The 10,610-nt window shown below is 40.2% G+C and overlaps 1 long non-coding RNA gene across 5 annotated transcripts; it reads right to left on the bottom strand.

Annotated features, from left to right (window-relative positions):
• Window positions 1–5,185: 5,185 nt before the first annotated feature.
• Window positions 5,186–8,671, bottom strand: LOC125553371 (uncharacterized). 5 transcript variants are annotated; one of them, XR_007304041.2, is made up of 5 exons: window positions 8,232–8,670; window positions 6,580–6,672; window positions 6,375–6,496; window positions 5,883–5,939; window positions 5,186–5,590 (listed from the first exon to the last, which is right to left on the bottom strand). It is a non-coding gene; the product is annotated as an uncharacterized LOC125553371 (long non-coding RNA). The 5 variants fall into 5 exon arrangements; XR_007304039.2 differs by having other exon boundaries at window positions 6,580–8,671; XR_015599591.1 differs by having other exon boundaries at window positions 6,375–6,672; window positions 8,232–8,671.
• Window positions 8,672–10,610: the final 1,939 nt, after the last annotated feature.

Genomic DNA, 10,610 nt, shown 5'->3' with positions numbered 1-10,610 from the left:
AGAAGCTTAAACCCTAGTTTATGTGTTGCTTCATAAGGGGCTGATTTGGATCCATATGCTTCATGCTATGGTTAGGTTTACCTTAATACTTCTGTTGTAGTTGCGGATGCTTGCAATAGGGGTTAATCATAAGTGGGATGCTTGTCCAAGTAAGGGCAGTACCCAAGCACCGGTCCACCCACATATCAAATTATCAAAGTACCGAACGCGAATCATATGAACGTGATGAGAACTAGCTTGACGATAATTCCCATGTGTCCTCGGGAGCGTTTTACTTTATATAAGAGTTTGTCCAGGCTTGTCATTTGCTACAAAAAGGATTGGGCCATCTTGCTGCACCTTATTTAATTTTATTACTTGTTGCTCGTTACAATTTATCTTATCACAAAACTATCTGTTATCGATAAATTCAGTGCTTGCAGAGAATACCTTGCTGAAAACCGCTTATCATTTCCTTCTGCTCCTCGTTGGGTTCGACACTCTTACTTATCAAAAAGGCTATGATAGATCCCCTACACTTGTGGGTCATCAAACACGTACTCCCCCAAGCTTAGGCTTTTGTCCTAACTTGGTAATCAACCAGAAGCCTGGGTAGTAGTTGGCGTGGTAGCTCACGGAGGCTCTCGATGAGGATGCCTCAGCCTGCCGTGCTGCCTCCACTGCTGCGTTGTGAGCTCGGACCTCGCTCTCAAGAACAAAATATCTTCCTTTGGTATGATAGTAAAAAAGTGCAGGTGCAGGCAAATATGTGTGCACAACAGATGTTTGGTTAAACAATAGATTGTAAGTGAAGTTATGAATTTTTCTGTTAAGGATCTTATGATCTTTTAAGGTGTCAAAATCTAAATACTGTGTGGGCAGGATAGGGTCAAAGGGCAAAGGTGAAACACCCAGCCCTCGTGCTAAACGCGTGGCATATATTCCACCATAGAAATAGCCACTGTTAGCGTTATGTTGAAGTCTGCGTGCAACAATCGCTCCAAGGTTATAACTCCTTTCACCGGTGAGAGTGGTGCGTATGGGACTCAAGTCTGGAGCACAAAGTGTACTACAGTCTTGCTTGCCTACAACACATTTCCCGTTAAATAATGCAAAGTACTGAATTGTGGGAAAATGAATGCTCTTTATTCTACCTTGTGTCACTCCCCTCGTCTCACCATAACAAAGAATAGTCAAGAATGATTGGTATTCAGCCCTTGGCGGTTCATCAAGCGAACCCTAGAATGGGAGTTTGCAGTGGTGAGCAAAATTCTCTAGTGAGATGGTAAATGGATTATCATAAAGCATAAACGACACCCTAGACTCACGGGGATGGAATTTAAATCCTTTGACAAACAATTCAGTGAGAATGTGGCATTGTTCGCACGTATCTAAAATGGACCGAGACTGGCATTGTGAACATATTGCTCAAAATCCTCCTTAATGCCCACACGCATCATATACTCATCGCAAGTCCATAAGCATGTTTTGGTGACGGCATCTCGTGTGGAACTTACACTTGGTTCAACATATGACCGGCGAGCGGAGCTGTCACTAGAAGATGCCCCTGAGGATCGCCTCCTCGAAGAACTCCTTCCAAAAAGGTTCATTGTGTTCACGTACAATTTTCTAGAAAAAATTGAGTGACAAAAATTTATTAACAAAACTTTACAAAATTGATAGCAACTACTCATAGGGATACATAGAGGCCATAACAAGCATTCAAATTACTTAGAACTCTAAGAATTCAACATGCAAGCTCATCTACAGCAGCACCAAGAGTAGCTAATTATTCAAAATATAAACTACTAAAACAAAAACTAATTGGACAAATGGTGGAGTCACATACCAAGCAACAATCCCTCGAAACAGTTTGGGAAACGGAGCTTCGAGCAAAGAGATCGAAATCCACGGGCTTGAGAGCAAGAACACGAGAGAGAGAGAGCTATGGGGAATTTGTTTCTGGAGGTGAGTGGTGATGTGGTGTAAAGAGATAAGTTAGGGGGCCCACGTGGGCACCACAACCCACCAGGGCGCGCTTGGGGGTCCTGGCGCGCCCAGGTGAGTTGTGCCCACCTGGTGCACCTCCCTGTGATATTATTTGCACCAGAAATTCTTAAATATTCGGAAAAAATCATATTAAATTTTCAGAGCATTTTGTGAACTTTTATTTTTGGGTAATTTTTTTATTGCACGGGAAATTCAGAAAACAGACAAAACATGGCATTTCATTTTATTTAACTAATAAAAACAAAAAACAAAAAGTAGGGACCGAAGGTAGTGCTTACTAAATTCATCAACTTCATACCTCTCAAAAATGATCCATTAATAAGGTTGATCAAGTCTTATTAACAACCACTTTCGATTAGCACGAAACCGAAGAACTTTCGTAAATCACTAAGTTACCTCAATGGGGATATGAATGTCCCCAACAATAAGAATTTCATATTTCTTTTTGGCAATAGGTAGAGGTATTTCAAAACTTCCAATACTGATTGTCGAAGATTTTTCAATAACATTAATACCATTCACTTGGAATTGTTTCTTCGGTAAGTGCACCGTATGCTCATTACCATTGATATGAAAAGTGACCTTGCTTTTATTGCAATCAATAACAGCCCCTCCAGTATTCAATAAGGGTCTACCAAGTATAATCGACATGTTGTCGTCCTCGGGCATCTCAAGTATAACAAAGTCAGTCAAAATAGTAACATTAGCAACAACAATGGGCACATCCTCACAAATACCGATAGGTATGGCAGTTGATTTATCAGCCATTTGCAAAGATATTTTGGTAGGTGTGAGTTTATTCAAATCAAGTCTTTTATATAAAGAGAAATGCATAACACTAACACCAGCTCCTAAATCACACAAAGCAGTTTTCACATACTCCCTCCGTTCACTTTTGTAAGTTGTTTCAGACAATTCAAAATAGGCTGTTTTGCACATTGTCTGAAATGTCTTCAAGGTCTTATAAAAGTGAACAGAGGGAGTAATTCTTTTTGATGGAGCAATGTATAGTTGGTATCCCCATATCTCCAAGTTTTTTAGGTACTCCATCTTTAAAAGTATAATTAGCCAGCATAGTGGAGATTTCAGCTTCCGGTATTTTTCTTTTATTAGTGATGATGTCTTTCATATACTTTGCATAAGGACGCATTTTAAGGATATCAGTCAAGCGAGTACGCAAAAAGACTGGCCTCAGCATTTCAGCAAAGCGTTCAAATTCTTCATCATCATTATTTTTAGTTGACTTAGGTGGAAAAGGCATAGGTTTTTGAACCCATGGTTCTCTTTCTTTACCGTGTTTTCTAGCCATAAAGTCACTTTTATCATGCATTTTATTCTTAGGTTGTGGGTTATCAAGATCAACAGGTGGTTCTTTATCAACATCATTATCTGGTTCTTTTTCATTATTTGTTTGGGTATTCTCATGAACCTCATCATTAACTTTCTCATTATCAGAAGGTGAGTGTTCATTACCAGATTGAGTTTCAGCATCTGAGATAGAAGTTTCATTATCATTATCAAGAGGTTTTTCTATTTCAGGTTCACTAGAACCATGTGAAGTCCTATCATTTTTGTTCTTCTTTTTCTTTCTAGAAGGCCTAGGTGCATTAGTGTTATTTCTCTGTGTGTCTTGTTCTATTCTTTTTGGGTGTCCCTCGGGATAAAGTGGTTCCTGAGTCATTTTACCTCCTCTAGTTGCAACTGTAACAGTAAAGTCATGTATATTATTATTCATTTCATCAAGCAATTCTCTTTGAGATTTAGCAACGTGTTCTAACTTAGTTTGAACCATAGAAGCATGCTTTACAACACCTCTAACATCATTTGAGATCCTAAATAACAAGTCACTCAAGCGAGCAATCATATCAGAATTGTATTTCAACTCTTTCATAACATTTGCATTGAAGTGATCTTATTTTCTAATGTAGTTTTCAAACTCATAAAGGCATTGGCTAGGGTGCATATTGTGAGGATTGTCATTATCATTGAACTTCATAAGAGAATTTACCTCTACCACCTTAGGAGGTGGTGGTGTATTAAGCCCTTGTATTTCTTCAATATGAGGTAAATGTTTAACATCCTTAGCTTTAATACCTTTTTCCTTCATAGATTTCTTTGCCTCTTGCATATATTCAAGACTGAGATATAATATACCCCTCTTCTTTGGAGTGGGTTTAGCCGGTGGTTCAGTAAGAGTCCAATCATCATAATTTTTCAATATATTATTCAATAATTCTTCAACTTGACCAACAGTTTGTTCCCTAAAAACACAACCAGCACAACTATGTAGGAAATACCTAGAAGCATCGGTTAGTCCATTATAGAAGATATCAAGTATTTCATTTTTCTTAAGAGGATGATCAGGCAAAGCATTAAGTAATTGGCAAAGCCTCCCCAAGCTTGTGGGAGACTCTCTTATTTAATTTGAACAAAGTTAAATGTTTCCTGTAAAGCAGCTTGTTTCTTATGGGCAGGGAAATATTTTTTAGAGAAGTAATAAATCATATCCTGTGGACTACGCACACAACCAGGAGCAAGAGTATTGTATCAAGCTTTAGCATCACCCTTTAATGAGAACGGAAATAATTTGAGAATAAAGTAATAGCGAGTTTGCTCATCATGAGTAAAAAGGGTGGCTATGTCATTCAACTTAGTAAGATGTGCCACAACAGTTTCAGTTTCATAACCATGGAAAGGATCAGATTCAACCAAAGTAATTAACTCTGGGTCGACAAAGAATTCATAATATTTATTATCAATAAAAATAGATGAAGTAGCAAACTTGGGATCATATTTCATTCTAGCATTCAGAGATTGTTCTTTATACCACTACTAGAAATCCACATTTTACCTAGGGCCATATACCATAGGTGAAATGCAAAAAACCATAGGGAAAGACTTTACCTAGAGCTTGCCCTAGGTAAAGAACCCTAGGTGTAGTATAGTCGGGAAAGAGCTCTTTCCCTGAGTGCATGAGGCAAGCTCTAGCGAAACCATCTTTACCTAGGGGCACAAACCCTAGGGAAAGATTGTGGGGTCCATCTAAATTATGCCACACCACAACTTTCCCTAGAGCTCTTTCCCTACCAAATGTTTGAACAATACCCTAGGGATACATCATATTCATACCTTTCATGTACAAATATGCAATTTGAATATAAATTCAAATTAAAATTCATATATACCATAATTCAAATAATTAAATTCAAAGCAATATTTCAAATTTATAAATCACATCCAAAATTCATCATACACATCAAATTCATAATGAATGAACACATACATCAGATAGATGGTCAACTTAAAGCCAAATTCAAAAAATATAGCTATAGCTGAAGTTAGTTATTGCAAGTAGAACACCTTGACCAATATGTACAAGCAATGTTGGTCACGCTGAGTATCAAAAAAACTTGTTACAACATGCTATCTATACATGCACCCAAAATCATTAACTATCAAGGGGTTGCCTTCCCAAGAGAGATAGAGCCGAGTGAGTTAATTCCAGATGCATTATCAATAAAAATCCAACCATCCCTGCAACACCTGCGTCAGGCTCCAGATTCAAATCTTGGGGAGAAGCATCCAAAGTGACATTATGGTCCTGAAATTATGCTGACAAGCAGTTTAGCACATAGTTATGAGGCTTGAATATTCTGGTAGAATTTTGGTAGCATAATCATAATTTGCACAATATGGACAGGAGAATGTAATCCCTCCCCACAGCCCACATAGCCCTGGCAATGAAAATATATGATCATGCTTCGCACGGAAGCAGCAGAACCATACATATCACCACATTACGCTTTGCACATCACAGAAGCATGCATTTGAACATCAGAATTGCAGGAACATACAAATTTTGTATAATCCAAAGTTATTTTCAGAAAACTTACATGATCTGCATGTTCCTGAGCACACAAATTTAGTGGTTCTTGGCTCGTTTCAAGGATCTGCAAGATAAGGGCCCGGTTGTGAAAACATACATGGGCATGCTCATGTAAATCAACTTGTACATTAGTCGTGTCTCAAATAGATTAAAATACATACATGGCCAGTTAAGCGATGTGTTCCGTATACACTACTTAGATCATGCTTACTCTGTTCTACAGGAAAAACGAAGCAAAGGAAAGGATAGCTCTATGGATTAGTGTTCCCCTAGTTCTGTAAAGTTTCACCTGAATTTGAGCTGCAGAAAATAGCACAAAAGAGACTATGCAATCAAAATATACTAAATCTATTGATATGGTATTCATAGCTCCCAATTACAATAACAAAGGTAAAATAATTTGCTAATACTCCATTAGATGTTGATTTTATGCATGGAGACGAATTTAAGCAAACCATCACTCTAAAATCTATAACTGGCAGAAGCAAAATGGTCTTACATCCGTGCAAGAGCTCCCCCCTATGAGACGCATATACATATATTGGTGAATCTGCATCCCAAGTTGATGTTGCTTCTCCAAGCTAGAAAACAACAATGTAATCTCTAAACAATCCTTGGTACCTTTAAATCACGAAAACATTCAGTCAGGAAATATGTTTTAAGTTAACAAAAAGGTAGTGCAGCTGTGCAAGAGAGACAACTACCAAGGATATCATTCCAAGTCATAGCAACTGAGAACTTAAAACTGAAATGGGATCATTAGAAGGAAGATTGTTCCAGCAACCATCACAATTTCCCTGAAAAGAGAGGACAAAAGAGTACCTATCAACAACTTTGGTTGCTTTGCCCACACAAACAATCAACAATCTAGTTGCCATAGTATCCAGGGCACTAGCATGCAATGGCGGAGCTTCATGGGGGCAAACCTGGGCGGTCACCGCCCAGCGAAAAGGAATTTTTTTAGTACTAGGTAGTAGTACTGCACACTACAACCAATACGGCAGTTAACACATCCTTCTCGCGCTCTGCATCGGAGAAAAACAAGCAGCGACCCAATACTGTAGTGTGTCTTATGCTCTTTTGTCTAGCGTGGACTTTGCGACCGGCGACGCGTGAGCGGGGGTCAGGGAACCGGGACACAGACAACTAGAGCTTGCCGGCGTTGGGGCCAGATGCCTGAGGCTGGTGCTTAGAGCTCCTGGGCTCCTCTAGTCACGGTGGTGCTTAGTCATCAGGCCACTGCCAGCATTGCGTAAAAGTGAGGTTGTGAGCAGCAAGAGCAGTCTAGCCTGGAATTTAATCCTGCTATACTGGAGTCCAACTCTTATGATTACACCTTTTCAGTGTAGATTCTTGCATGTTTCATCTTAACTAGTTGTAGTTCTAATTAAAAATTGTTTTTAGAGATGTAATGGTTAAAAGAAAGACCATTGATTTTACATTTTCTACAACAAGTGTCGAGCGTGTATTTTCTACTCTGAAGATTAATAAGACAATGCTACATAGTAATATGTTGGAAGATGATTTACTATCCAGTAGCTTGTGTTAAGCACAGAGAGTAAAATCACAGCCATGAATTTCTTATGCAATTTAGGAGCGGAAAGAAACAAAGAGTTGATCTTTAGTGATTAACTCAATACTCCATATTTAATTAGTATTTTGGTTCAGTTTCATTTGTTACAAAGTAGCTTATATATAATTAATGTCAGAAATGTATTTTGTAATCTAATGTGGATAAGATCAATGTAATTATCTATGTTCTCAATATTCTGCAAAATCTAACTTGTTTAAGTGGACGGCGTTCATGAGCGTCTGCAGAAGGAAAAAAATAAACTAACATGGTTGTTAAAGTAACAAAGATAGTGTAATTTTTGCTTCGCGGATATGCAGACGTTGTCCGCTTGCATCCCTTACAGAGATATGATTTTTTATTTGATTATATTTTTCTTTGCCCCTCCTTAGATTTCTTTCAAGCTCTGCCACTACGAGCATGGCCAACCTGCATCCTAGATACCATATATCTGTCTTTAAATCTGAACTTGAACTAAAAAGATTTACCTGCTAGATCTCTTAGGTGAAAGTGCTACTTTTAAGTTCTGGATCTGGACAAAACGTGCAAGCTGAAACACCTAAATTGATAGACATGTACTACTAAACCTGCAGAAGCGGACGTGCAAAGGGCAAACTGATATTCTACCACAACGGCAAGCTAACCGAAAGCAGCAGTCAGGTAATCTATGCATAATTTCTTAACAAGCAAATCACAGAGACGAGCATCGCTTGCTTTATCTGCACACCGAACACATCAGAACATATAAATCTACCTAAACCAGAGTTTGAGAGACAGGGAGAGAACCTTTGGAGAGAAGTCGAGGTGGTGGATGCGATCTTGATCTAGCGGTGAGGTGGATGCCGTTGTCCTCGCCGTACTGCTCGAGGTGCAGGAGAGGGGGCCATCGGGGAGGAGCTCATCGGGAACAACCGCGTCGAGGAGGAGATCGAGGTCGACGTGGCGTTGCGGAGGCGACGGTGGTGGCGGCAGTCAGATCCGTGGCAGAGAAGGGAAAGAAGAGACGACGCGGCGGATCAGGGCCGGTAGGGGCGCGGCGGGGTGGTGGCGCGCGGCGGGCCATGGCGATGTGGGAGAGGAAGATTGCGGACAGAAGAGTGGGGGAGATTTTCTCCGGCGGCGTCGAACGCTTTGAGGCACGGGTGAAGGAGACCTAATTTAGTCGAAATTTTTGGCACTGCGCGCCCTTCTCCCTTCGCTATCTCACTGCAGAATGGGTCCTGGGGGGATAAAAGGCGCGCGCGTCGACGCGGGATGCCATCTCTTCGTGTTTTTTCGGAGTGGATGGTATGCACGTGGCACCGGGACTTAGGAAATTTTATTTTCCAGTTTTTTTTTCAACAGAAATGTCTTTCCCTAGAGTGGTACTGTTCATTACTTTTCTTTCCCTTAAGGAGATTAATAAGCTCTAGGTGAAGGCCTTGGCCCTAGGTAAATCATGGATTTCTAGTAGTGTACTTGCATAATAATTTCTCTAGATCATTTCTATCCCTACAAGTAAAAATATCTCTAGTTGTCTCCTCATTCATAACATAACCTTCTGGTATCTTAGGCAATTCATATCTAGGAATGCTAGTTCTACCAGGTGTTTCAAGAGATTCAGTTTCAACCTCATCATCAGATTCAACAACATCATGTTGTATTACTCTAGCAATTTGTTTATCAAGAAATTCAACAAAGTGGTACATCATCATTATCAAGTAAGGTACTAGCATCATCAATAACTTGCGACATATCAGAATTAATAGCATGTGGTGGTGTTGTGAGTTTACTTATAACAGAAGGTAAATCTAAAGCAGAACTGGATGGTAGTTCCTTACCTCCCCTCGTCTTTGAGGGAAAAATCTTAGTCTTAGCATCCTTCAGAATCTTCATAGTGATAATATGATAATAATCCCAAGTGACTCAACAAATATAACTATGCTCCCCGGCAACAGCGCCAGAAAAAGGTCTTGATAACCCACAAGTATAGGGGATCGCAACAGTTTTCGAGGGTAGAGTATTCAACCCAAATTTATAGATTTGACACAAAGATAGCCAAAGAATATTTGAAGGTATTAGCAGCTGAGTTGTCAATTCAACCACACCTGGAGATTAATTATCTGCGGCAACATGATCAGTAGCAAAGTAATATGATAGTTTTGATAATAGTGACAGCACTAACAGTAACGGTAACAGCGATAGCAGTAGTTTTGTAACAAGTGCAACAGTAACGATAGCAATAGTAACTTAGCAAGAACAATATAGGATAAATTCGTAGGCATTGGATCGGTGACTTGTTGGATGATATTCATCATGAGACAGTTATAACCTAGGGCGATACGGCACTAACTCCAGTTCATCAATATAATGTAGGCATGTATTCCGTAAATAGTCATACGTGCTTATGAAAAGAACTTGCATGACATCTTTTGTCCTACCCTCCCGTGGCAGGGAGGTCCTATTGGAAACTAAGGGATATTAAGGCCCCTTTTTAATAGAGAACTGGAACAAAGCATTAACACGCGGTGAATACATGAACTCTCAAATTACGGTCATCATCGGGAGTGGTCCCGACTATTGTCACTCCGGGGTTTACCGGATCATAACACGTAGTAGGTGACTATAACTTGCAAGATCGGATCTAGAACATGGATATAATGGTGATAACATAGACGGTTCAGATCTGAAATCAGGGCACCCGGGTCCAAAGTGACAAGCATTAAGCATGGCAAAGTCATAGCAACATCAATCTTAGAACATAGTGGATACTAGGGATCAAGCCCTAACAAAACTAACTTTATTACATGATGAATCTCATCCAACTCCTCACCGACTAGCGAGCCTACGAAGGAATTACTCACTCCCGGTGGGGAGCATCATGGAATTGGCGATGAAGAAGGGTTGGTGATGATGAAGAACAAAGATCCCCCTCTCTGGGGCCCCAAACGGACTCCAGATCTGGCCTCCCGATGAAGAACAGGAGGTGACGGCGGCTTCGTCTCGTGGATCGCGATAATTCTTTCTCCCTGTTTTTTTCTAGAAAATTAGGATTTTATAGCACCGGTTTCAGGGTCTGCGGGGCCACCAGGTGGGGACAACCCACCTGGGCGCGCCAGGAGGGGGGTGCCCTGGTGGATTGTTCCCACCCAGGTGCCCCCTCCGGTGGTTCTTGGCTCCAGAAAT

The sequence above is a fragment of the Triticum urartu genome, chromosome 1A (assembly GCF_056163025.1).
Source record: "Triticum urartu cultivar PI428250 chromosome 1A, HENAU_Tu73, whole genome shotgun sequence".
NCBI classification, from domain to species: Eukaryota; Viridiplantae; Streptophyta; class Magnoliopsida; order Poales; family Poaceae; genus Triticum; species Triticum urartu.
The sequence above is the reverse complement of the archived record's forward strand: the minus strand, read 5'-3'. Positions and strand labels throughout refer to the sequence as shown.